The following is a 26,842-nucleotide window of genomic DNA, read 5'->3' as shown; positions in this document are numbered from 1 at the left end:
AATAACATTGAACTTATGATATCATGTACAGATCTCCCTAATATGTTTTGGGTAGGCAGTGGTCCCTCGTTACTAATGCTAAACACTCCTACAACAGTGATCATTAAAAGGCTACCCTCTTCATTTCTCAGTGCCATAAATGGTTCAAAAATGTGGCCAGACAAAAACCAATCAAAAAGAGATCTTACAAAAAAAGCCTTCTTGTCTCTACTTCCAAGGAGATATTGAATGGCTCTACTATGTGATTTCCTCTGCCCTCTTCCAACTGGTTTCCCCTCTGTATCTTCCCATGCTTCTCCACAACAAGCACATAACCCCCCACAATCACAACCACAATGCCTAGTAGGCCCCTAAAGCTGGGCATCTCATTTATCAAGAAATAGCTGGTAGTGACCAACATGACAGGAGTGAATGCAAGATATGGTATTGCCATAGACATAGGAGAGACCTGCAATGCCCTCTGGTACATGTACCCTGCCATCACCTTAAGGCCTGCACTTATGACTAGAATTCTCAGCAGGCTTTGATCGTGGGTTTGGAATAGAGATTCCATAGACCTAATGTTGCTATTAGACCTAAAAGCCTAAACAAAAGCGCAGAGCAAAAGGGCATCCAGGAGACCCACGCGGGCAATCAGCTCTGCAGGGCTGAAATGTTGGGCTACCATCTTCCTGCTCACATCGATGCAGCTGTGACCCACAGCTGCACCTGCTGCATATGGAAATTCCCCATATATAAAACAGAAAAACAGACACAGAAACAGTGATACCATACTTGTTGTCGAAGGCACGCCATGGCAGGCGGGTACGACAAGACCCACATTTGGAAGTTGGGAGATGGTGGCTTTTAAGCAAATTTTCTCAATGGGTAAATGCCTACATTAATGGATTTAAATGCCAGATAAGCCACCAGTCAGTTGCACTCTCGAAATTGGTAGTAAACATGGCAATCCGGTTCTGGTTAGAATTGGAAAGAAAACTGCCAATTGAGGATGCAATTATGGGGATCCAGCTCTGGTTAGAATTGGAAAGAAAACTGCCAATTGAAGAAGCAATTATGGGGATCCAGGATTGACTTAGAATTCAGGGAAAATAAATTATCCCAATTGACTGTGTCTGTTGTTTTTGGTAGAGATGAAGTGGGAGGATAAGTGGGTAATAGACTGCAACTCCTCGTGAGTGAACAAGCCCAATTGCGTGAGGGAGAAGAGAGCAAAGCCTAATGGTGACATTGAGGCCGTCACCAGGAACTTCAATAGAGCTTGATCGAATGGTCTAGACAACGCCTTTTGATGAAAGGGAAACCAGATTAAATTTAACTGTTTGTATTATTAAATTTAATTCAATAAGAATGCGACAGGATGAAGGTACCACCAAGAACCCTATGGCGAATCAATATCCCAAAAGAAATCTCAAATTCAAAGTCAGTAAAAGCTTAACTACAAATAAATCTTGAGTCCGGCAATTAACAGAAAGTTACTACAGAATTAGACTGCTCGCACACATAATAATAAGTGTTAGAATTGTAAACTCCATCTAGGCCGAACCCTGCGTCTGATTGAATAAATGAGGGTTTCGATAAGAAAGAACAAAAAGTAAAGATTTCCAAAGGGTTGCCATCAAACTCCACTCAAGAATGCCAGCTACAGTATTCACTCGAAATATCAATAACAATGTAAATACCCACAACTAGTCACAAAAATAAATCCTGATCGGCAAAATATATATTAAAACTTAAAAGTTAGAACCCTAGAATCCGTGTTGTCATACATTTGGAGGAATGGCATGGATGATAGCATCATCAATAAGCATCCTATAATATTTAAAAAAAAACAACTCAAGTTAAATATTTCGAGAAAATAATTTATTTATTTTTTAAGATGCACATAGGTCCTAAAGGTTGAGCCCTGCTCTGATACCATATGTAACAGTACAAGTAACAATAACTTAATTTCTTAATTAAAAACATAAGCAGACAAATAAGTTCATACCTATATTACCTGTAATCGAAGTGTGTCGGATGGCAACAAGGTTTTGGGGATAACTCTCCACCCAACCGTAGGCTCAATTGTGCAAGGATTTGCAACAACTGGCCACCCCCAAACCCTCAATCAACGTACTACTGCCAGTGACTCCTAAGTCTTTAGAACATCATTCTCCCAAGAGAATGCAAGATAGAAATTCGGAGAGATGGAATGCAACAATGCCTCTCATCTCTCTCCCATCTATTAAATAGAACAAATATTGAAAGTGAAACCATATGCACACACTCATGTGTCTACATGCAACTTTCTTTTGATTTTTTTAACTTTCTTGTTTTATTTCTTACTTTCCTTTTGATTTTTAGCTTTTCTTGTTTTATTTCCTTTTTTTTTTAGTTTCCATGTTTTATTTCTATTTATTTTTATGTAGAGCTTTAGTATGGTTATTACTATTTTTGTTTTTATTATTTTTATTTATTTTCTTTGTATATATTTTTAATCTTATTTATTATTTAAGATTTATTATTTATTATTTTTATTATTTGTTATTAAGTGATTTATTTATTATCATTTATTATTTATATTATTAATTATTATTTTTGTATTATTTATTATTTAATATTTATTAGTATATTATTATTTATTATTTTTATTATTTATTATTTATTATTAAGGGGAGGGATATTACACAAGATCTCTCCTCAACATTTGCATATTTGCTGTCTTGCCTTTTTCCATGACTTGGTAGGCTATCTGGAGGGTGTGCCATGCTTTCTCAGACTTCGTTGCTGCTGCAACCCTTGGGAAAATACTTTCATAAATTGCTTGGAAAATATAAAACAGGGCTTTTGAATCCTTCTTCATGTTGTCCCTTAACAAATCTTTTTCTTGTTGAAATAAGGCAATGTATGTTGTTGCATCTGCTGGTTCTTGAAAACCATTCTCCACCAAATCTCAAATGTCTTGAGAAGAAAACAAGGCCTCATTGTAATAGCCTAATAATCATAATTTTTGCCATTAAACTGACGTATTTAAATATTAGTCAAGCTTGTGCTTGATGTTGTCATTTTTGAGTGGTAAAAAAAAAATTCTACCTATTGGTAAATATGCTAAAAACAATATGCCCTCAAAACAATTCTTACTACTAGTAAAAACAATTGTTTTTACGCTAACAATATCTAACTCGCTCTGATACAATGTTAAAAAAATTTAGGAAATTTAATTTTCACTGAGATGCAGAAAGCTATGATTCTCACAAAGCTACTTTCAGGCAGCTACCTACCTTCGCGCACTGTGAAGCTATTTCACAGACTTGGATTTCGAGCTCCGCGAAGCTATTTCAGAGACTTAGTGAATAATATTCACTCACAACAAAACTAACAAAATAGGTTTGGAGCAACACACTAAAACTTAATATTGAGTTCTTAAACATGAAAATGCATTTACATGAGACTGTCGCTCATTCAATAAGTAAAACTATCACAATAGTGTGTCGTCTACGACAACATGTGCACGTTGAAACTATCACAATAGTTTGATTTTCAAATTTGTTTGGCTTTTTCACCTACCTAATTACCGTGTGGTTGTCTTTGTCGCTCATTCAGTAAGTAAAACTATCACAATAGTGTGTCGTCTACGACAACATGTGCACGTTGAAACTATCACAATAGTTTGATTTTCAAATTTGTTTGGCTTTTTCACCTACCTAATTACCGTGTGGTTGTCTTTGTTATTTCATTATGTTGGCTGAACATTATTTGATACATCAGATTACACACTCTCTATTTGCCAATCAATTCACTCCTTTGTTTAACCATTAATTAAATTAAACCATTATATAATTAGAAGAATTAAGTAAAATATGATCCTAGAAACCAAATGATATTTTCTAAATCATTAAATTAAAACCATTATATTTGATTATGTAGTTATACGTGTATAGGACTTTAATAAAATCTCTTTCTAATAAAGAAAATGATATTTTTTCCCTCAGTTTAATTTGAAACCAATGCTACTTCACTTATGAAAGAAAATACTTAACCTTTGAAAGCAGAAAGAAAATACTTAACCTTTGAAAGCAGATATTGATAAATAATTTTGAAAATTATTCATATATTTAAAATTATAAATTTAAAACAATTATGATTTACAAACTGTAATTAGAAACATAATTTTTTAAATAATAATATTATAATATTATAATATGATAAATAAAATTATATTAAAATATATTTAATAAATTATTATATATCTTTAAAAAAATTATTTAAATAAAATAAAATAAAATAATATTAATTTATATTTAAATAAAATAAAATAAAATAATATTAATTTATATTTAAATATATGTGCTATCTTAAAATTTATTCGATTTAGATAAACAAAAAACATATAACATGTAATGAATTCCTTCACCCTGTTTAATGAAAAAATAATTCTATTCCCAAATGCAGTAGCATTATACCTTCATTTGAATTCTTTTACACAAATGCATATATAATAGTATACCCGCAAGCAATAACGTTATACCTGAATTTAAATTTCCCTGCACAAATGAATATTATCTATGGGTATTTAAGAAATTTATTTTTTTCAACCAACTATATATATATAAACCAATAATTTTTTCGTTAATTAAGATTTAAAAAATATGAAAATTTTAAATACACTTTAATATTGAAAAAACTCATTGAGAAAGTTCAGGGCTTTTTCTCTACTAAACACAGGTAAACCCAAATAATGGTTGTCCTTTGGAGAGAAAAAACTCTGAACGCGCCTTGGCTTTCAAATTCTCTAATGAACTTGGTATTCAGATTCGATATTATTGATGGTTTCACTCTCTTTAACAAGGTTGGGGGCCAAAATAAGCCCAAATAATGGCTGTGCTTTGGAGAGAAAGACTCTAAACGCGCCATAGATTTCAAATTCGCTAGTAAACTTGGTATTAAGATTAAGATTCATTGACAATAGTATTCTGGTTTTTCATTTTTATAAAAATAATTACTCTTTACTCTTGGAAATGAGAAAGTTTATTTATATTTTTTTAAGCATCTTATTGTAATCATAATAAATTAATGGTTATCATTATAAATTATAAATTAATAGTTGTGAAATAGATAAAATTTTATATTTTTAATTCGTCAAAATTAAATATAAATTTTAGTATAATTATGGAACTAATGGAATATAAAATTTTATTAAAAAATGTTTTAAAGTATACTAATTTTAGTGAATCTAATTAGTTTTTAATATATTAATGGTAAAATATTTTTATTTTTATAATATTTAATTTTTGTTTTGAGATTTTGTATTGTTTTTATAAATATTTCGCTTTTTTTAAGTAAAATAATTTTAAGTTATAAAATTCTAGTAAATCATTTATAAGAAAATGGAAATTGAAAAATATTTTTCTTTAAAAAAGCATGGGAAATGAGCCCATTTACTAAATTTAACCCTTAGAATTTCCTCAACATTAAAAAAATATGTCAATATCTATTAATCAAAATACTAAACCATATATAAATTTGCATATATACTAAACCATATATAAATTTGCATAATGTTAGCTATATACACATGGATTGGATCGTAATGAAACAAAATATTAACAAAAATGATGTTTTTATTAGTTTTATAAAAAATTTAGATGTGAAATCTCACATCTTAGTTGATGTCACAATTCTCTCAAGTGGTGAATTTTCATCCATTTATTGACAATTACATGAAAAAAGCAGGTTGTTGTATGGCTTTCTACATGGCTTCTGATTTTCTATCTCATGCAAATAGTGAAATTTCAATATATATTTTTAAAGAATATTTATGTACATTTCGCTTTGGGAAAATATGTTAATTATTTTTATCACTTAGAATTCTAGGGATTGGTTTTTGGATACAAAAAAACTAACCTAATGTGAGTCATCTAATTATAACCATTTTATACTCTCCAACCCTATGGGTGTTTACATAGGGAAGATTTCTAGCTTGTAAAACAATTGTTTCCATGAATCAAGGAATATTGTTGTAGTTGACATGGATGATGACTGATGTAGTTGACATGGATGATGATGGACGATGTCATATTTCTTAAGAGAATTAATTAGTTTGGGCCATTGGGTCCTAATGGTGTAGGATCATAATCTCACTATGGAGATGGACCACCATTATTAATGGAAGCACATCATCATATAATAGTGGTTGTTCTTAGTATTCACACTTGTGGACTTTTTGTGGTTATATTTTGAACGGTCACTTGAGAGATATTTCCAATGATGTATTTTAGAACAAGGTAGGTATATTAATATATTTAACATATATTGGCTTTATAATTAGTTGAATAATTTTGTTAATATATATAGGAATCATAATTGTCATTACATCAAAACCCGCGGGTATTAGTAAATGGACGCATCACCATAGTTAATGTATCCATAAGAGGCGATTAATCACATGTCGTGAAACACACGGGGAGCACTAGTTTATCCAATGTCTAATAATCTCCCTCTAGCACAAGATGGGTGTGATTCAAACTCAAGAACTTTGGTTGTGATACCACCCATTGGAATCATAATTTCCATTACACCAAAGCGCACATGTATTAGTAAATGGATACATCGCCAGAGTGAATATATCCACAAGAGAGAGTTAAACACATGGTACTAAACACACGGGGAGCACGTTTTATCAATTTTCCAACAATATATATATAGAGATATACATACGTACGCACATATATATATATAGAAAGAAAATCAAAATGACCTTGTACATAGGTTGTTCACTCCATGATAAATGGGAAACCACTATTGCATAGTAATTAAAAGGCAAGGGTGGTGACAACTAAGGCAACAAAGTATCATTCCTAATGTAATCTAATCATAGGTTTTGATTGAATTGGTTCATTACACATGAAAATTTACAGCACTCAATTATAGTGACCATTTGATGTTCCCATTTTCCACCTTAATATAAAACATTATCATGACTCCTAGTGACATGACTATGATGGATTTGACATGAGTGGTCAACAAGGCCATTTTATCACATTTTTTATTGTGAAAAATCACATAGACGTAACCATTGAGACAGACCACATAAATAAATGTTTTTGTTGACTTATAAAGTACTCTTTTGTATGAACATATAACATGACTTGTTGGAGTCAATTTCTAGACGCAATATATTTTTTTATATGCAACATATTCATATGACTCTCATACATGGTTCTAGAAGAACATCTACTCTCAACAATATTGATTCCCTTCAACTATCACTATACCTAATGTTTGTCTCAAGTGAAGCCACTATTATAAACACTACTATGAGGAGCATCTTCTAATGGATAGACTATTGTAGTACAACCATCATTGTTGTCTCATATATATTATACAATAAATTAAACTTTAATAGTAACATATGTGTATGTTTTTTTATTTTAGATCTTTAAATCATGTATTTGACTAGTTATTGCATGCATTTGTTGGAGCATTCCCTTCACCTACTATTATATATATTATAATCACATCCATTTGTGTTTCCTCTAAGAACGATGTTTAGGGAGTCACCTTGTCTCCTAGACAAGTATTCCAGACTCGTATTCCAGACTCTTAGCTCACAATAACTTTCCACTTGCAAATAATGAGTATATGAACCTATTAATGGCCAAATGTTGAATTCCATTTCTACATCCATAATTAGTTGAACAAAATAATATCTAATGCTACAATTATAGAGAGGAGTTTTATGAGGAATTAGAAACCATGGGAACTTTTAGCCCACTTGGATGCAATGAGTTCTTACTACAAATTATTCAATAGAAATTTCCTATTTTAGGTTTCCGATTTGTAAAGAGGGAAAGTAACTGATAAATAGTGTTATTTGATTCAAAATCTCAAGAGATGAATTATAATCCTAGATGTATACCAGCTTTATCTACATTGGAATAAAGAAACCTTTTTTTTGGTACAACTAGAATCTATGAGGATGGCATGGGTTAGTAATTTCTTATATTATTCATTTCCGTAATTGCATATGATATCCCATTTTTTAGTTTGTACATTATTGATAATAAGTAATATATACATATAAATAGGCCACAATACCTATATCTATACATGTAAATATGATACAATACCTACACCTATATTTATACATGTTAATATGCCACAACACATTCAATCCATTTTGGAACATGTACTTCATACACGTATATTTTGCATTCAAACATTGCAACTCAACGTCGATCAAATTTATATCCATGTGTGTTTTAAATACATTTGTATTAACACATCAATGTAATTAAATTTTATTTAATCCACTTTCGCTCACTCTAAGTGTCAAAATATTTTCATATTAAAAATTTCCTCTTATTCTTGATCAATGCCCTTTATTCTATGTATCAAAATGACATTCTTTGTAACACAATACTTCTTGAATCATGTGATTTGCATATACATGGCTTGATGGTGACTAGAGAATTCTTTCCATGACCCTTTATTGTTCTGGATATTAGGAAGAATTATATTAGTAATTGGAAAGTTATAAAAGAGTATGTGTATTCGTTTAGCTTTGATGGTAACAATAGGAGCACATTATGTTTGAAATTGAGATCTATCCTAAGATTTTATTTCCATGAATGTTTATAGTAGCATAATCCAAACCAACCTTCCATAATATTTTATTAATGATTATGTGAAAAAAAAACTAAAATAAAATAGAGCATTCAAAAATTGGGAATTACAAATTGAGTATTTTATTATGGATGTGTTCCTTGTCCCATTACAAAATTCCCAAATAAGGAACCCAACACTTCCTCTCAATGGAATTCATATTAGGTCACTACCAATATTCCACAACCATGAAAATATAGGTTTCTTCATGGAATTTAACTCTTTAATAACCTTAAATTTATTCCTTATAGCATTACATTCTTTAAAAAAAAGACATTGTAAAATATTCTAGCAAGCTTGTCTATCAGTTTAATCAATTATAAGTTTTGAACATGTGACGGTAAGAAATAAACTCATGGATAGTTTATAGATATAAAATTAGATAATGGAAATCACACAAAATACTCATATATTCTCCCTACAAACCCTTAATTAGGAAAACCAACAATTTTTAAGAGTGACAATTATAAGTTCCATCATCTTCTAACTTCATCACTTGAAATAAAATATCTAGCATGCCAAGACATCCAAAATATTAGTTCATTGAATCATGTCATGTTACAACCTTAACTCCAGGGGTGGGCTAATTTTCCATGATTTTTCCAAAAAATGATTTGCCAATTTCCATTTTATTTTCTAAAATGATTCGCCCAAATTTTATAGTACACCATTATTTTACCTTTAAAATCACCAAAATAGTATATCAACCAATATAAAATCATTGGAAATTTATATATTTCTACGAAAGCATCACCAAAAATTATAGAATTTCCATATTAGGGACTAGTAAGATTCGCCAAGGTTTCTAAACTTTAAGGTAAACTTCCATCCTTATAATTTCCCCTGCTTAACTCCCTCTTTAAGATTAAAAAACCATGGGTTGAAAACCATGTTTCCAAAACCACCAAAAATGGACACAAACAACTACCCTTTTTTACTCAATGAATTCACCGCCAAACACCTAGATTTGTGGGGGTGGGCTTACTAACCTGCTTGTAATCCCCCTAGCATTTTTGAGGCATACATATAGCACATGGGGATAGTCATGAAAATAATATAGCACATGACCACTATCCTCCCTCTTGTAGTTTCAATTGCATACATGGGGGCTCAGGTTTACATGATCAACAATCCAATGTAGTAATACCCATTACTTCTCTACACCATAGAAATTTATCAATGCTTATAAATTTTTTTAATGAAACTAAAACATTATTTAAAGAATATACCTTCACCAATATCACCTTTTTTTCTTAAATCACGCCTCTCACAAATTGATACTCAACACCAATGTGCTTTGTATTAGAATGATAAGTTAGGTTATTTTCTTTAAATATTTCACTTTGACTATCACAATATAACCTTAGAGCCTATTGTAAAATTCCAATAGCTAAACATAATAGGTATAACCATACACATTTGTATCCTTCATGAGTGGCCTCCATGTACTGAACTTTGATAGTTGAGAGTGCAACTAGAAAATGTGTCTCACTCATCTAACTAATTTCTCCTCCAAATAGGTTAAATGAAAAAACATGTAGAATTTTTATGATCCAAATATGCACCCCAATATATGTAAAAAATACAATTTGAGTCCAACACTTTATCTACTCCAAGTTTCGTTAGTAGAAAATAATTGGTATTGCCACACAACTACCAAAAAACCCTCCTTATACTTAACCAATGTTCCTTCCCTAGTTTCGACATAAACTTTCTCAAAGCTCCCACTGCATGTGTAATTCTTGGTCTAGTAGAAACCATTACGTAAATAAAAATTCCTATAGCACTACAATAGGGAACATTGGACATGTCCCCTCCCTCTTATTATGTTATTGGACATTATTCTACTAATAAATTTACACCTACAAAAATATAAACCTGGGCTTATTTACACTCATGCATATCAAACCTTCATCATATTGTCTCAATATATTTTCATTACCTAAACCAAAGTCTGATAATTTCTACATTTATTTTGACTTCCATTCCCAAAATAAAGATTTTAGCACCAATATCTTTCATGTCATATTTAGAGAACAATTGAGTTTGACATCCTTGATAATTTCCCCAATCAACAAGATATTCTTGACATAAAATACCATATAAAATAATATGATCAACAATTATTTTAGAATAACCACAATTATTAAGTGTGTTGCTTGTGAAACAAAGTTTCAATATATAAGTATTAAAACTTTAATGTGACATCCCTAAATATTGTTTAAATATATATGTTGTTTTCCATCTTGAAAACAAGCTCTTTCTTTCTCTTCACTACAAAATCTTGATAGTTATTTCATGTTGACGCTTTTCTCAAGGTCCCTATGTAGGAATGGTGTTTTCACATCCCTATTCTCTACTTGAAGATCAAAATTACAAATAAATAAATAACATATTTGAATAGAAGTTTATATAGCAATAGGAGGAAATTTCACCAAAGTCAATTTCAGCTACCTAGGAATATCCCTTTGCTACTAATTGAACTTTATAATTCTACATTTTATATTTTTCATTGAAATTATTCTTAAACATCCACTTTCTATCAATAAGGTTTATTCCAATTGGAAACTGAACTATATCCCAAAAATTATTCTTAACAAAGGCTACCATTTCTTCAACCATGACCCTCTTCCAAAATTTACCATCCTAAAAATCCACTTCCTCCCTAATGATTCTAGGATCATCATTTGTTATTGACAACGAAAAAATAGAGTGGAAATCAAGTGGATTATACCCTTCCACTTTCCTTATTTCTTGAATCAATACCATTAATACTAAAGTATCAAGTCATTCTTATTATAATTCATGTTATTTTAATGACTCATATTTTTCATACTTCAACTCAAAATGTATCTTCTCTTGTTATTTTTCCCATGGCAAGACATCATTTTTGGATTTTTGGTAGTATATTTGAGCTCTCTAATGAAAATGTCATGAACATAAGAAACCATCATTTTTTCTAGGTATCAAGGTTTATAACATTTCAAGCAATATTTGCAATAAACAAAGATACATGTTTCAACTTTATTTTCCAACTTACTCCTTTATTCTTTTGGAACATGTACATCACTATCAAAATAAAAATCTATGAGATGTTTAAGAGAGGGTTTTTCAATAGTCCATTCCTCATGCAGGGACTTGTTAACCACTGTTGATTAGGCTCATCAATTTACCAAAAACAAGTAGAATTCATTATGTTTGGCTAGAATTCATATCGTAACATAACAACACTAAACATGCTCTTTTCTTTTTTCATCAATGTATTCTTCATCCTTTCCACAACCATATTACTTTGAATTGTGTATGGAGTATTATTCAAATATGTGATGCCACACTTATTACACAAGTATTTGAATTCATTCCCATAAAACATTCCACCACTTTTTTCCTTGATATCTTAATTTTATTTTATTTTAAACTATTGAAATTTACTAAAGAGATTAAATTTCTCATGACGAAATAAATCCATATAGTCCTTTATATGTCATCGATGAATGAAACATGGTAGAAAATAATACCTAATGACAAAATATGGACATGTTCAAGCAAACCATTATGTACTAACTCGAAGACTACATTTTCTCTTCTAACACCAAATGAGAATGTTTTTTGATTTGTTACCATATATGCAATGTTTATAGAAATCAATATATGCATTCAATTAGAAACATAATAAATCATACCCTTATTATGTAATGGCAAAAGCTCTTTCTTTCCATCATGTCCTAATTTTGTATGCCATGGCCTTTTATTTCCTCCAAATATAATAGGGGTTTTATGTTCTTCAATTATGTCCTTACAAATAATATATTTGTCAAAGAAAATATATTTGTTACACTCAATAGTGAATATTCCTCCTAATGGCTCGTATATAGTTCTAGAAAAAACTGCCCTTTTGACACCATTTTACCTTGAACCATCCTACACGTTTCCATTTCAAACAAAATATTTATACCTACAACACTTATCCTCAATATAGATATCGAGTTTCTAGCAAGAATTGGAATGTCTAGAACCCAAGGGAGCTTTCTATCCATTCAATCCTTGAGTATCAAAATTACATTTCTTCATCATATAATTCTAGTTGTCAATTCAACTTTTGGGAAAGCATCGCCTCCATCATACTTTCATATTCAGAAAATCACTCCATGAAGGGAGTTAAATGAATGAAACCACCAAGTAATAAACTATATGTCATGATTAACTTGTGTTCTTAAATAATCTAAGTACACCATTATTTTGAGGTGGATTTCCCTTCTATAGAACGAGAATTCTCAAATTCATGCCTCTTAAGAACACTTTTCTATATTCAATATGTCCTGTAATTCCCATCGTTACCACATTCCTAGAATTTTTCTTAGATATTTATATCTAGCTCCATATTTAGATTTACCACTAGAGGACTTATTTTTAATTCTATCTTGGGAATGTCCTTTTATAGGTAAGGATTCCACACTCTAACTATCCATCATTATATTCCTACTTTTGTACTATACCCAAGGGGATAATGTGGGATTCCAAGGAAGGTGCCCAAGGGGAATAATATTATAATAATAATCATGTATGCCACTCAAGGTAAAGTGGAATAGGTCCAATATTTTATTAGATAAGGCCCTTTACAGTTGTTAGTATTGAATAAATATATTGGAACCTTATTGAAAAGGTTCACTATGTAGATAATGGTTTGTTATGATTAGATTTTTATAGAGTTATCTTAATAACTATAATAATGATGGATAATTTCTTTTCTAATGTGGAATATTATTTTAATTGGAGTATTAGTTCATTAAAAATATTTCCCTCAAAAAGGCAAGTGAATAGTAGTGGATTCCTTACGTAAAATGATCTACTATAAGATGCTTCCCTACCCTAAGGGTTTTTATGTAAATAAAGTATGGAATGTTGTCGATATTTCTATGATATTCCATGTTCATATATTAAATATTTAACACTTGTAGTACTTTGTGATGAATTTGTAAAAAGGGAGCGTGGATTTGAATTCTTTACAAAATAATGCTTAGTTAAAATTTAAAAAATTAAAGTAAATTAAAGTATCTCAATCAAAGTTTAGGAGGTCAATATATCATTGATTCAAAATGTAAAATTTAACAAAAAAAAAAGGTTGAATGGAATGTAGAGCTTACAACTTTTTACAATTGCATTTATTTAAATTTAAGCAACACATAAAGATAATCTTTATACCTTTTATTTTATATATGATAGGTTATATTTTATTTGATGAGTACTAAGTAGGATACCTACAAATCTGGCTATCTCCTAATTCTAATCCCATTTAACTGTACCCATTATTCATAATTAAAGTTACGTTAAGACAATAGACTCCATTGAGTATTAAATATATACACTCAATATCATCCATTGTGTATTAAATATATACACTCAATATCATGCATAGCTAACATACATAGTTTCCTATGCTATCCTTTTCAATGTAATATACTCTGCAAAAGTATCAGACCCACAATGATGAAGTTAAGAATTTCCCTCTTGGATTTTATGCTTGTATCATTTGGCCACACACATATATATATATATATATTAAATTGCAATTGTGAGGAAGTTATATAATAGACTAATTAACAAACCATTCCATGATACAGTGTTTTGAGTCTGTATTTCGTAACAATCTTGAACCTTTCCTACGTCCATCATGTACCAAAGATTGATTCAAAGGTAGTCTATATTCTTTTTTTATATTGTAAGGGTTATTATATTTGCTCCTCATGTTCCATATTCTTTGAAAATTGACTTGAATCTTGCTCATTTTATACTTATTGAAATTGATATAAAGCTCATATCTTTATGAGTCTTAGCAACATTGTTTCCAAAAAGTTTTCATGTTTATTTAGTATCTTGGAGTGACCTTCATCATGTTACTCACAATTTAAAAGTCTCAACTATGTTTTCTTACTCCACTATTTCTAAGGCTAATCTTTTTCATCACAAGCTATTATAAATGTTTCATCACAACTTACCTCCATTTTGGTGATTTTTAAGTGACAATTATATATATATATATATATATATATATATATATATATATATATATATATATATATATATAGTTTAGAAAGAACTCATTGCTCATGTTCTGTTGACTCATTTCTTGCATAACTTATTGGGACAAATTTCTCCTTTGTTTATTTCTCACAAACTAAAGTTCCATTTGTTGCAAGATCAATTTTTATGATTTCTGTTACTCAACTAGGTCAAATAGATTTCTCTTCAAGAGTCTAACAACTTTGATATGGAACAATATCTTATTGTATATAGGAAAACATACAGTGTCAAATAGTATATAGTCCCCATTCTATTCAGTATTTTCCTCTCCCTTCAGGAAGAGGGACGTGCCAGCCAGCCAGTACTATATTGAACAGAATCTGCCACGTCGCTTGTTAATGTTTAATTAAGTGTAAAGGTTTTCTATAATTCCTACCGTACACCCTTTATAATCCCATGAGCTCATAGTTATACTTATATTTCATTTACTGATATATTCTCATTCTATGTAATACAAGGTTATCGACTCCTGCTTTCAAATTCTATTATAATTCTTATATATGTTGTTTAATGTTTATATGTGTATATATATAATGCAAGCTAACAAAGGCCCTCACAAGTATTATTGTTTACAACCCCCTGCATTTTCTTCTAACATACCTATATGGTATTCTATAATTATTTAACAATATAGGAATCATTACCTTGTTAATCTACATGTATATTTCTTCATCGCTACAGATCATAAACTTCTCTCTCTACCCATTCCTCATTGGTCACGGACTTAGGATTTACTGACTCACATGTGTTTAAAATAATTCTTATAAACAATTAATTTCTCTCTCTAAGTGCCCAACATGTTTGTTCTAGTAGGTAAGAGTATCCCAATAATAATTTAGTCTATTTCTTTATAACTTAGCCTAATTAATGAAATTTATTTCGACTACTCATGGGATTCTTTCACTTTCCTTGATTTGGCTCCATAACATGGAAGTTTTATTTGTTTCCTTATATGTTGAAATGCTTTTAATATGTTATTTTAAGTGTAGTTGGGCTCTGATACCACTTGTGACATCCCTTACCTCAATACCTAATTTTATTTTTTTCTAACTTCACACTTTTCAGCCTGATATGGTTTATTGGTCATTATGAGTGTTTTGTCGAGGTCTGAACATATCAAATAAAATGTCAAATTGCAATCTTATTATCTTTCTTCAAATTAAATGTGTTTTTTGAAATTACATGTGGGACTGCATTATAGAAGGCACAAACTTTATTTTTTTTTTCTTGCATCAATTTTCAACCCCACCTTACACAGTACGGGTCACCAATTTTTCTTTTCATACAACGTTGTGTATTTTGGTTTTGTATGTTGCTGGTTTGTTCGATTATGATGAATGCCTTTAACAAGAATTTTGTTTACATAATTCCCATATTTTCTCGTCCTTATGTAATAATATTCTTACTTTCTCTTAAGTAAGGATGTTGGGAATACTAACTGCACTATACACTAACATAGCCTATTACTACATTACTTGTATTTTTTATAATCGTAACTCACCACATGTTATTTTATATTTTCTTAGATATTGGATCAAATTAGCAGCGCTCTCTCTTTCAAGCTTAGAATTAAGTTTCTTTTTTCTAATTCATATTTTCCTACAAGCCTAGAGCAACATGTTCGGGTCTGGAAATGAACTTGCCAATCCTCTACAATTTTTCTCACTGAACTTAGGACCACCTCTAGACAATTGGTTATCATTACCCTGGCTTGGAGTCTAACCTAAATATCCTTTATCTTTATTTGCAAAGAATATCATATTTCCTCAACCTTTTCACAAATTTACATAATACTCCAAAACAAATTTCTTTAAGAAAATTACAGTTACACATTTCTACAAGGGAAAATCTCTCTCTCTCTCTCTCTCTCTCTCTCTCTCTCTCTCTCTCTCTCTCTCTATATATATATATATATATATATATATATATATATATATATATATATATATATATATCGAACATATAGACATAAATATTTTCCTTCGAGGAAAACATATAACTAGTAACAAATAAATGTACTTATATTTTATGTAGCTTTATGATTCAACCAAAACACACGAGAGACAAGAGTGGTCCACCCAACTAGGGACCACAATGTCACTTCTAGATAATTTATTGGAGCAGTAACCTTTACAGGTTATCTCAAATATTTTTGCTTGATCCCAACCAGGCTTAGCCTGAAATTCAACTGAGCACCAAGCTTCAATTTAGGATTCCATTGGCCAACCAGCTGAAGAATCCTTTGTTGGTAGTGTCCTGCCTACCTCAACAAAGTCTTGTCTGAGTTTCAAAACTTACATATTTATTTCCTCTCTTGGACCTCCTCCAAGTAGGTACGAAGTCTTCAAGGTTGCTTCAAGTTTATTCCCTCTCCCCTATTGGCTCCCTTGTCCAAACTGAGATTATTTATCTCGAGGGAGAAGAATAACTTTCACATAACTCTCTAGTAAGTGAAACTCTAATTTAGCATTCTTTCCCATAGTTTCTAGCTGACTATAGTTAATATTAGTTAACAAAACTAAATGAAATTTATGATTTTTACCAAGTCATTGTAGTAAAACAAGATATTTATAGCTTTTACCTAGTGGTGTTACATCTCCCAAGGATCACACTCATCTTGGCCCAGAGTAGTTGTTACGATGACTATATTTTTTCCCACAGATTCCCAACCTATGATCTTTTAAGCATGGAGTTCCTTAACATAACAATATATCATCAAATATTATAAGTCGTGTGGGTATATATATATATATATATATACAATTTGAATTAAGTGCACAACTTCCTCTTACTAAGATCCATTTTATTACTAGAATTTGCATGAGATGTTGCAAAAGAAACACCGTATGGCATAAATTAAGGAGCAATGGTGACATAGGAATAGGAAAATATAAATGAGATGTAGAAATATAACAAAAATGAAATTCTATGGTTGACCATGGTTGACCATGGTTAACCATGAATAATACCGGTAGTATGAAATACCCTGACAAATATTAAGGATGCCTTTTACTCATAATTTTAATTAGAACTCCAATAGTGGTTTGATGATTCAGATGCAGTGTTATGTTCATTGAAAATTATTTTCAAATTGATAGCATCCAGTTTTTTAAATGAAACTGATCAACTAATATTTGCAATTTTAGGAATTAGCCTCTGTCAATTTTTTATAATATATATTTGATTTAAAGCACTATTAACACTAATTCCAAGAAAACAGAACCACCATATAATTAACCCATTTACTCTACGATGCAAATAAGTGTTTTTCACTAATAATTATGACTGAATTTTGATCATGGATTAATGATTTGGGGCAGGTTAATGATTTGCGGAGGGCCAATATTCATTGAAAGTTATTCAAATCAACTAACTTTGTATAAATAAATTCAACAAGAATCTGGAAAAAATTTACAACATTCAAATTATTTTAAACTTTATAATTTTATGTATATCAAATTTCTAAAAATAAATATTTATTTTATATATTATATAGTTTTTTGAGGAAATTAATTTCAAAATAATTAACTCAATTATTCTACTACATTTTAGTTAAATTCTACACTTCTTTAATAGATATAAAAAATGCTGCCATATATATATATATATATATATATATATATATATATATATATATATATATATATATATATATATATATATATATATATATATATATATATATATATATATATATATATATATATTATTAATAATTTTGTCAAAATAATGTACATATTTCATAAATCAACATCATGGATTGGTTAAATTTGCTGGTATGGATCCTCCCATATTATGCTATTTCATGACCCTTCACAATTTAAAAAATTGATAGCTTCTGCAAGTTGTAATCTTAGCAACCAATCAAATTTGAAATGAATTAATACAATCAAATAGAATATGCAACACACATTCTGTCCAAATACGACTTGCGGGCTCTGGATTCATAACCCAAGCAAATCTGCAAGTCCAAAGGAGGCTCTTTGAAAATGCTTCGATTCACTTTGTAAGAGTGTCGATATTCATTTGTTATTGTATTAAAAATGGCTAATTTGAACTTGTGAATCCTCGCTTTGGGCTTCATCATGTCTCTTACATATGCAAATGGAAACTGATCCCAAGGATTGAAGATTTCTAATTCATTGAATAACAGACAAGAAAATATCCTCATTGGAAGGGTGTGCTTTCTCAATATCAATGTAGTATCAGGCACATCTATAATGCCAACAACAACACACAAAATAAAAAAATATGTTAAAGAGAGAACCAACCTCAAAACAAATCTTAGATGCTATCACACTAAAACTTCACCATAATTGAGAAAAGTTGAGTTCTCATACCATTGTTGTAGGGAATATTTTCAAAGCTCCAAGGTTGTAAGCCATCGGCACAGTAACTATCCATTTGATATCTCACATCTTATTTGCTCCACTTTCTCCATCTGACTATAAAAATGGCTTCTTCCATGGTATGAGTATTGTAAGGATGCTTTGAGATAGAAATATCAACATTGTGAGTTATAAGGAGATTTTCCAAAATTAACAAAGGATCAACAGCACGCTGTAGCTTGGCATCCATCCAAATGCTGTAAACATAGTTGGGAAAATCCTGTGGGGAAGATACTTGGGTATGAGGCCATTCATTACAGATTCCTTGTATGGCAGCTCCCTGACCAAAAAAATGTGCCAAATTCCAATTCTATGAGACTCATTGGGCTTGATATGGTATCTAGCAAGAACTGTGAGTGTTGCATTATCCATAAACATGAAGAAACAAACCTTTTCTGCTATGATTTTCCTAACATTATTCGGTTGCTTAAATCGCAATTAAAATTTTCTCATAGCAAACTATATCATCCACACCCAATTGGATGCATCAAAGAAAACTGCATTCACTAATGTCCTCATAGATGAAATCACACACACAAAAAAGAAAAAACAAACAAAAAATTTCCTTTAACCACATGAGAGTAGAAATTCCTTCAATATATGTCAAAAATTCCTACTACCTGCCTTTTCCGATCACAGGTCGAGCCACAATTTTATCAGAATCACCAAATTGCCAAAATCCTAGTGATCCAATAGAAATTGAACACCAAAAACCTTGGAATAACCAGCTACAAATATCTACTAGAAATCTCTAATTTGTGTGTTAGTAACCAGGCCAGAGCTCTAAGGATCTTACCACAAGGCAAACAATACAGAACTCTCCAATAAGTTGAAATCAAATACCTTCCCTCTAAAGGATTATCCTCCATTTTCTATTGTTCAAAGCTTAAAATTAAGACTTGGGCAATGTTGTAATCTATAACCCTAGGGGAACTCCATTCAACCATGAATACAATTAAGTAGAGCAAACGATAACCCAGATGATGAGTAAACCCATTAAATTCTTCGAGCAGTTCAAAGGAGAAACAGGAACCTAGAAGGAAATTACATGAATGAGCAGTTGTATGCGGTAAGGGTTATGAAAAAAAGTTGTGACGAGTCACTGATGATTTGAGACAATCATTGATGATTTACCTGAACAAAACAAAGCATACGAAGGCTCTGTCAATGAAACTGAGGGTTTCTAAAAAAACATAAACATATAATCACAGGGAAACAATAAATAATACCAAATGTAACCAATTACCTAGCCAAAGCAATAAAGGCCTTGTGAATTTTGGTGCTAAAGGAGAATTTTCATACCAGTCATAGAAAATAGGACATTTAATCTATGAAAAGTATGCACGTATAGCCAATTTACAGAAAGTGCACTTTGAAAAGGAATAATGAAAAAACGAGAATCCCAGGTGAGGAGAAAACCACCATATCAACCATCATTGGGACTCTAAGGTTCATTGGAAAAAGAATCCAAAGGTAGTAGGAACACATATTTATACATTTATATTATTACATCAGTGAAATGAAATCTACACTTATCTTTCATTTTGACTCAATCCAACAGTATCAATAAAGATCCTTCTCATGTTGATACCATGTAAAATCCATCTTAAATTGAAGTGAAACCCCCATTTACTCTATGGTTAGCAACTGTGCTATATATTCTCCTACTGCAAAACAAACTGCCTCAAATCCAGAGCTTGTCATCCTGACCTTTGTTGATAAATCCATTGCAAGCCAATCCTTTGGTACAGCCTTCACATGAAGCATACATATCAAAATATTTGAATGGCCAGTGACCAGAATTATATTTATCCCTAGAGCTATAGGTAAAGAAAGACGAAGTGCTCAATGCAAGCTACCATGGCACCTCCTGCTTCTGAAGAACCAAGGTTTTCTCTAGAGCTATAGGTAAATAACACCAAGTTCTCAATGCAAGCTACCATGGCACCTCCTGATTCTAAAGAACCAAGGTTTCCTCTAGAGCTGCAAATAAAGAAAGACCAAGTGCTCAATGCAAGCTACCATGGCACCTCTTACTTCTAAAGAACCAAGGTTTCCTCTGGGAGGCACCGCGAAGTTTCAAAACATCAAAATCAAAGCTAGACAAATATATAAGGGTAATTTCATACCCCTCATGGTCTGCTTGTCGTAGAGAATGGCATACATTATTTATTAGCCTTCATTATACTTGTAAAACTGGAATTCAAAAACATGCATGCCCTGAGATCACAACACGCTTTTACACCCACCATAATTTTAAGAGAACATTCAATACAAAAAAAGTTACTATACTACCAGACATAAATAACACTCATTTAACACATGATTCCTTATTATTTAGCAACATAAAGGATAGTCAAAACAAGAAAATGATTCAATCATAATACTACCAGAAAGCCCTCAAATAACACACAATTCCTTATTATTCGGCAATAGAAAGGATCATCAAACCAAGCACATGAGTCAATCATCATTTTTGCAAACAAATATCTTTTCACGGATGAAGGGAGACTGAAATTGGCAACATAAACCATTACACAATAAGAGTAGACAAGCAAAATTGTTGTATGAATCAAATACACCCAAAACAATGACAAATGCAGAATAGGGAATATTAGCATCTTTTTTCATCTAAGTTGGTGGCTGGACTCATATATTTGTACTGTCTCAATCAACATCTGTCCCCCCGTCGCAGCTCCTTTAATAAAAGCTATGTCACGATGGTGCACATGCAAGCCTATACAACTTATACCAAATTTCAGTTTAGGATTGTGTTGACAAAGAAGAGCCACCTCGAAAAATTCTTTGTTTCTGTTTGAGTTAAAAATGTTTTCATGGCATACACCCAGTTTGGATACCAGCTGTCCAGAAGAGCATGTTTCATTGTATTTTCCTTCACTTTTGGTATAACCGGGATCACCACTAGAATTCACATCGAAAAACAATTTAGTCTCTATCAACTCCATTAAATGCAATACACATACACTACAACAAAACCCTGTGATTAGCATCCCTTTTTGCTTCCTTTTTTGCATCTAGAGCCCATTTTTGGTGTTATTTGTGTCCATTTATCAAATAGGGTGCAAAACATGATGCAAACTTTGCACCGAGTTTTGTACCAGTTCTTATATCAAGTTTAGCACTAGGGATTGTAATAGGTTTTGCACTAGATTTTACACCAAGTTTTACGCTAGGTTTTATGCCAAGTTTTGTGCCATCCTCTGCACCATGTTTTCCATCAAGTTTGGCACCTATTTTTGTTTCACCAAACTTTTCATCCTCTATTGCATCCACTTTTTGCGCCTAAACTTGCATCAAATTTTGCATCATCCCTTGCGTCCTCTTTTGCATAATTTTTTGCATCCCCTTTGTGCCAAGTTTTGCATCGAGGTTTGTGTCTAGTTTTGCATCTAATTTTGTTTCATTGACTTTTACATCTTGCTTTTCATCCATATTTACATCCTCCTTTTCATTTGTTATTGTGTCCACTATTGCATCCATTTTTCTTGTGCCATAATTTCACCCATTTTGACACCTCCCTTTGCACCCTTTTTTGTTTCTAAATTTGCATCCACAATTTCATCCTCATATACATCTAGGTTTTCATTGACCTTTACATCTATTTTCGCATCCCTTTTTATATCCACTTTTGCGTCAAAATTTAAATCAGGTTTTTCGTCTCATATTGCATCGAATTTTGTTGCATTAACTTTTGCATCCTATTTTACATCCATTGTTGAACCCATGTTTACTCCCAATTTTACATCCCTTTTTGCATTGTATTTTGCATCTTCATTTTCTTCTTTTTCTACATTTATCATTAAATCAACTTTTTTTGTGACACAATTTGCGCCATGTTTTGTACTTATTGTTGTACCCACGTTTGCTTCCAATTCTGCATCCATCTTTGCATCCTCTTTTGCATAAAATATTGCATCTATTTTTGTGCTGGTTTTTGCATCTTATTTTGTATCTTATTTTGCATGTACTTCCATTGCATCCATATTTTGCATCCAATTTTGTTTCTCCTGTTTCACTAGTGTTTTCATCCACTTTTACATCCCTTATAGCATCTTTTCTTGCATCTAAGTTTGCATTTTTTTTGTGTCTATTGTTACATCCACTTTCTCATTGACTTTTGTTGTGCTATGATTTGTGCCATATCTTATGCCTATTGTTGCAACCCACATTTTCTTCCTCTATTTCATCCACATTTACATCATCTTTTGTGTCCAAGTTTGCATCAAATATTGTTTATGTTTTTTGCATCCCATTTTGAATCTACTTTTACATCCACTTTTGATTCGTCCAATTTTGCAACTAATTTTGTGTCCACTATTGCACCCATGTTTGGCCCATGTTTACATCCCTTTTTGCATCCAAGTTTTCCTCCTTTTTGCATTCAAGTTTGTGTCTTTTTTTTTTTGCATTCATCATTGTATCCACATTGGTTTCACCACAATTCATGTTGAGTTTAATTCATACTATTGTTCCCATATTTTCTTCCCCTTTTTCATCCATGTTTGAATCCTATTTTGTGTTCAAGTTTGCATCAACTATTCCATCTACTTTTTCATCTACTTTTGTGTCAATTTTTCTATCTTGTTTTGCATCTACTTATGTTGTATCCACTCTTCGTCCAATTTTACGTCTATTTTTACCCCCATTATTTTGTTCACTTTTCCATCCCTTTTCCAACACACATCATATTTTTTTCATTAATGATATTTATTATGACATTGAAAACTATGAACAATTGATGATAATGTCAATAATTATGATGATGATGATAATGAAGATGATGACGATGACATGAATTGTGATTGTTATGATAATGACAATGATGATAAAGATGATGGGGTTACAATGACAATGACGATGAAAATGCTAATGACCTTGGCCATTCTTCCCAATTTTTAAATGTTGTCATGGTCATAATCATAATAATTATCTTTTGCATCATCTTCCAAGCCATCTTCATATGATCATCAATATCATTATTTCATCTTTGCCATCATCAACAACAATAATGACATGAATCGTGATTATGATGTTCATGATGAAGATGACAAAAGTTATGATAAAACTTATATTAGTTATGATGATGGGGATGATGACAATTATAATGACGATGATAATGGTAGTGATGATGATGATCATCGATCATATCTAAAAACTAAAGTTCTTATTTCTCTTGCATATATCATTTGTCCTAACAACCCTTTTCAAGCACTCATATCATTTTTTGGGTTGATGATATTTCTTACAATACCTATAATTATGAACAATTGACAACAATCTCCATAATGATGATGATAATGACATGAATGGTGATTATGATGATAATGAAATCATGACAATTATGATGATGATGATGGTGGTGATGATGGTGATAATGGAGATGATGGCCCTCTCTCTAAACTAGGGAGGTGCTCATAATGAGACAAAAAAGTACTCTCAAGTTGAAATATTCATATAATAAATTATCTGGATTGATAAGCATCAATGATGATTTACATCATCATAACCAACATTGTCAAAATAGCAAGGCCTTGACTAACAAGTTTATCTCTCCATTAGATCAGAGCACAATGTTGGGAGGCATAAATTTGGACACCATTGCCTCTCTAGGAACTTACCCCACTAGGACATTCACCAGGTATGTCCTCACATGATCATTTCCTAATCCACTATCATAATATTTGACACCAGGAAATGTTGATCCTCATGACTATTCTTATCTTGGATTAATGTACTTGACTTATGGCGGTTAGTCCTAGTCAAAGTACAAATTCTTAAAGAATATTGGTCCTAGATGTTTATCCAATCCATCATTCTCCCTACTGGTGTCTTTACTAGTCTTACAACTGTTATTCCTGGCCATAGTACATGACACATGGATAATATGGTGTCTACCCTCACTCCCTCTCAACCAGAGAGGAGACATCCACAAGCATTAGCTTTTCTCAAGAATGCCCATCATTTTCATAGAGAATAGCATCATTAATTTGTTTTTGTCACATGACTCCTTTATGATTAAGAACTCATAGATTTGTGGAAAAATATTTCCCCTTTTGTTATTTGTGATGAAATAAAATCAAAAAGTGAAAGCCAAAATCATTAAAGATACACTATAATGATTTATCTAAGTCTAAACTCTAAGGTTGAAGTGAAAATTCATGTAAATGTTATATCTATGAGTTGTGCCAAACTTATGAAAACCTTATTCCCTAAGTCCTATATATAAGAAAAAGAAAAAGAAAGAAAAATAAGGCCCAATGAATGGTAACTCATGTATTCACTCCCTCTTTGGAAAATATATGAATATATACACTCCTAGTCACACTTGATCACATGTTTGTGATGGTTAAATCATGAAGTCCTCTTTTCCCCTTGAATTTTCACTTCATCATTTAAGCACCTAATTGAGGATCTAGGGAATGTTTGTTGCCTAAGGGTTTCATGTCTACTCTTGGTTTACTTATGTCACACTACTGTCAATTTATGTGACAGAGTGAAATACATAAGTTTGTGGAGTTATTAGAATAGTGTATTAAGTTAGTCACCACACACACATGTGTTACATCTCATTGATCCACATGTGTGGGTTGGAGACTCATTGCTTGACAACTTTAATGGAGAGTATTTTATGGATTTAATGGTATAGCTTATAAAATATCTTGTTAAACATTATTATTCATCCTTTCTTTTCCTTGAGACACTTGATAATATTGAAGTCACTCTTAATAATCCATGGATATGGGGAGTATAAATTACCTGTGCTATAAATAAAATTGAGAAATAGAGGTTTTCCATTTGCGATATTGGAGTCATAGACATTGGATACATGGTAGTAGTCCTTGATGTCAATTAACTAAATTGTATTGTCATAATGCGAAAAGAGGTAAACATATTGGTAACCTTGATGTCCTGATCATTTCAAATAATAACCATTCCACCCAATTATCTCTAAGCATCAATCACTACTACATGGAAATTCTTCCCCCATTTGCTAATTATATGAAGTAGAACGTCACTTAATATTTTTGTTTTTATGTCAACATTATTTATGAGTGCTTTGCGTACCATTTTTCTTTTAGGAGTCCTTTTTTTCCTTTACTATTGAGGCCCGTCATGTTCGATGAGACTATTTTCATCGAGAATTTACACAGAAAGGAACTATAATGTGACTAAAAAAACATGTCTCAAGATTTAAGTGCTTGGAAAATTCCACTTCATGACTCCTATATTTCCTTAACCTAGGACCAAATGGTGAACTTGATGGCTTTAATGGAAATTACCAATGAAAATTTAAAGAAGAGGTGACTTTTGACTTTATCACATACAATTTAATATGCTAAAAAAATATCCATAACAATTTCATCAATCAATGAATCATTAAAAAAAATATCCAAAACAATTTCATCAAGCAATGAATCATTACATTATAAAATACAGTCTATAAACCTTTTGGGAACGTTTTGCTAAACCATGCTAAAAAACCAACATATTTAATATTAATATTTAACAATAATATGGACAATAACACATTTTGATAAATTAAATAACATATTATCAAGCCTAAAAAATGTCACTAACAGAAAACTATAAAGCATGCAACTAATGGAAGTGACCACTCAAGGCCACCATAAGGCAATTAATCTATTAAGACCAAGATTAATAGGGACAAAGATCTACAAAGGACAAAGGCAAACCTATTTTAACTT

The 26,842-nt window shown here is 31.3% G+C and overlaps 1 pseudogene; it reads right to left on the bottom strand.

The window, feature by feature from the left end:
* Positions 1–583: 583 nt before the first annotated feature.
* The window catches only part of LOC149193506 (alkaline ceramidase TOD1-like), a 33,309-nt pseudogene continuing 7,050 nt past the window's right edge, over positions 584–26,842 (bottom strand).

The sequence above is a fragment of the Pinus tabuliformis genome, chromosome 2_2, assembly GCF_031772625.1.
Source record: "Pinus tabuliformis cultivar Carrire ecotype Pingquan chromosome 2_2, CPIR1, whole genome shotgun sequence".
NCBI lineage: Eukaryota > Viridiplantae > Streptophyta > Pinopsida > Pinales > Pinaceae > Pinus > Pinus tabuliformis.
The sequence above is the reverse complement of the archived record's forward strand: the minus strand, read 5'-3'. Positions and strand labels throughout refer to the sequence as shown.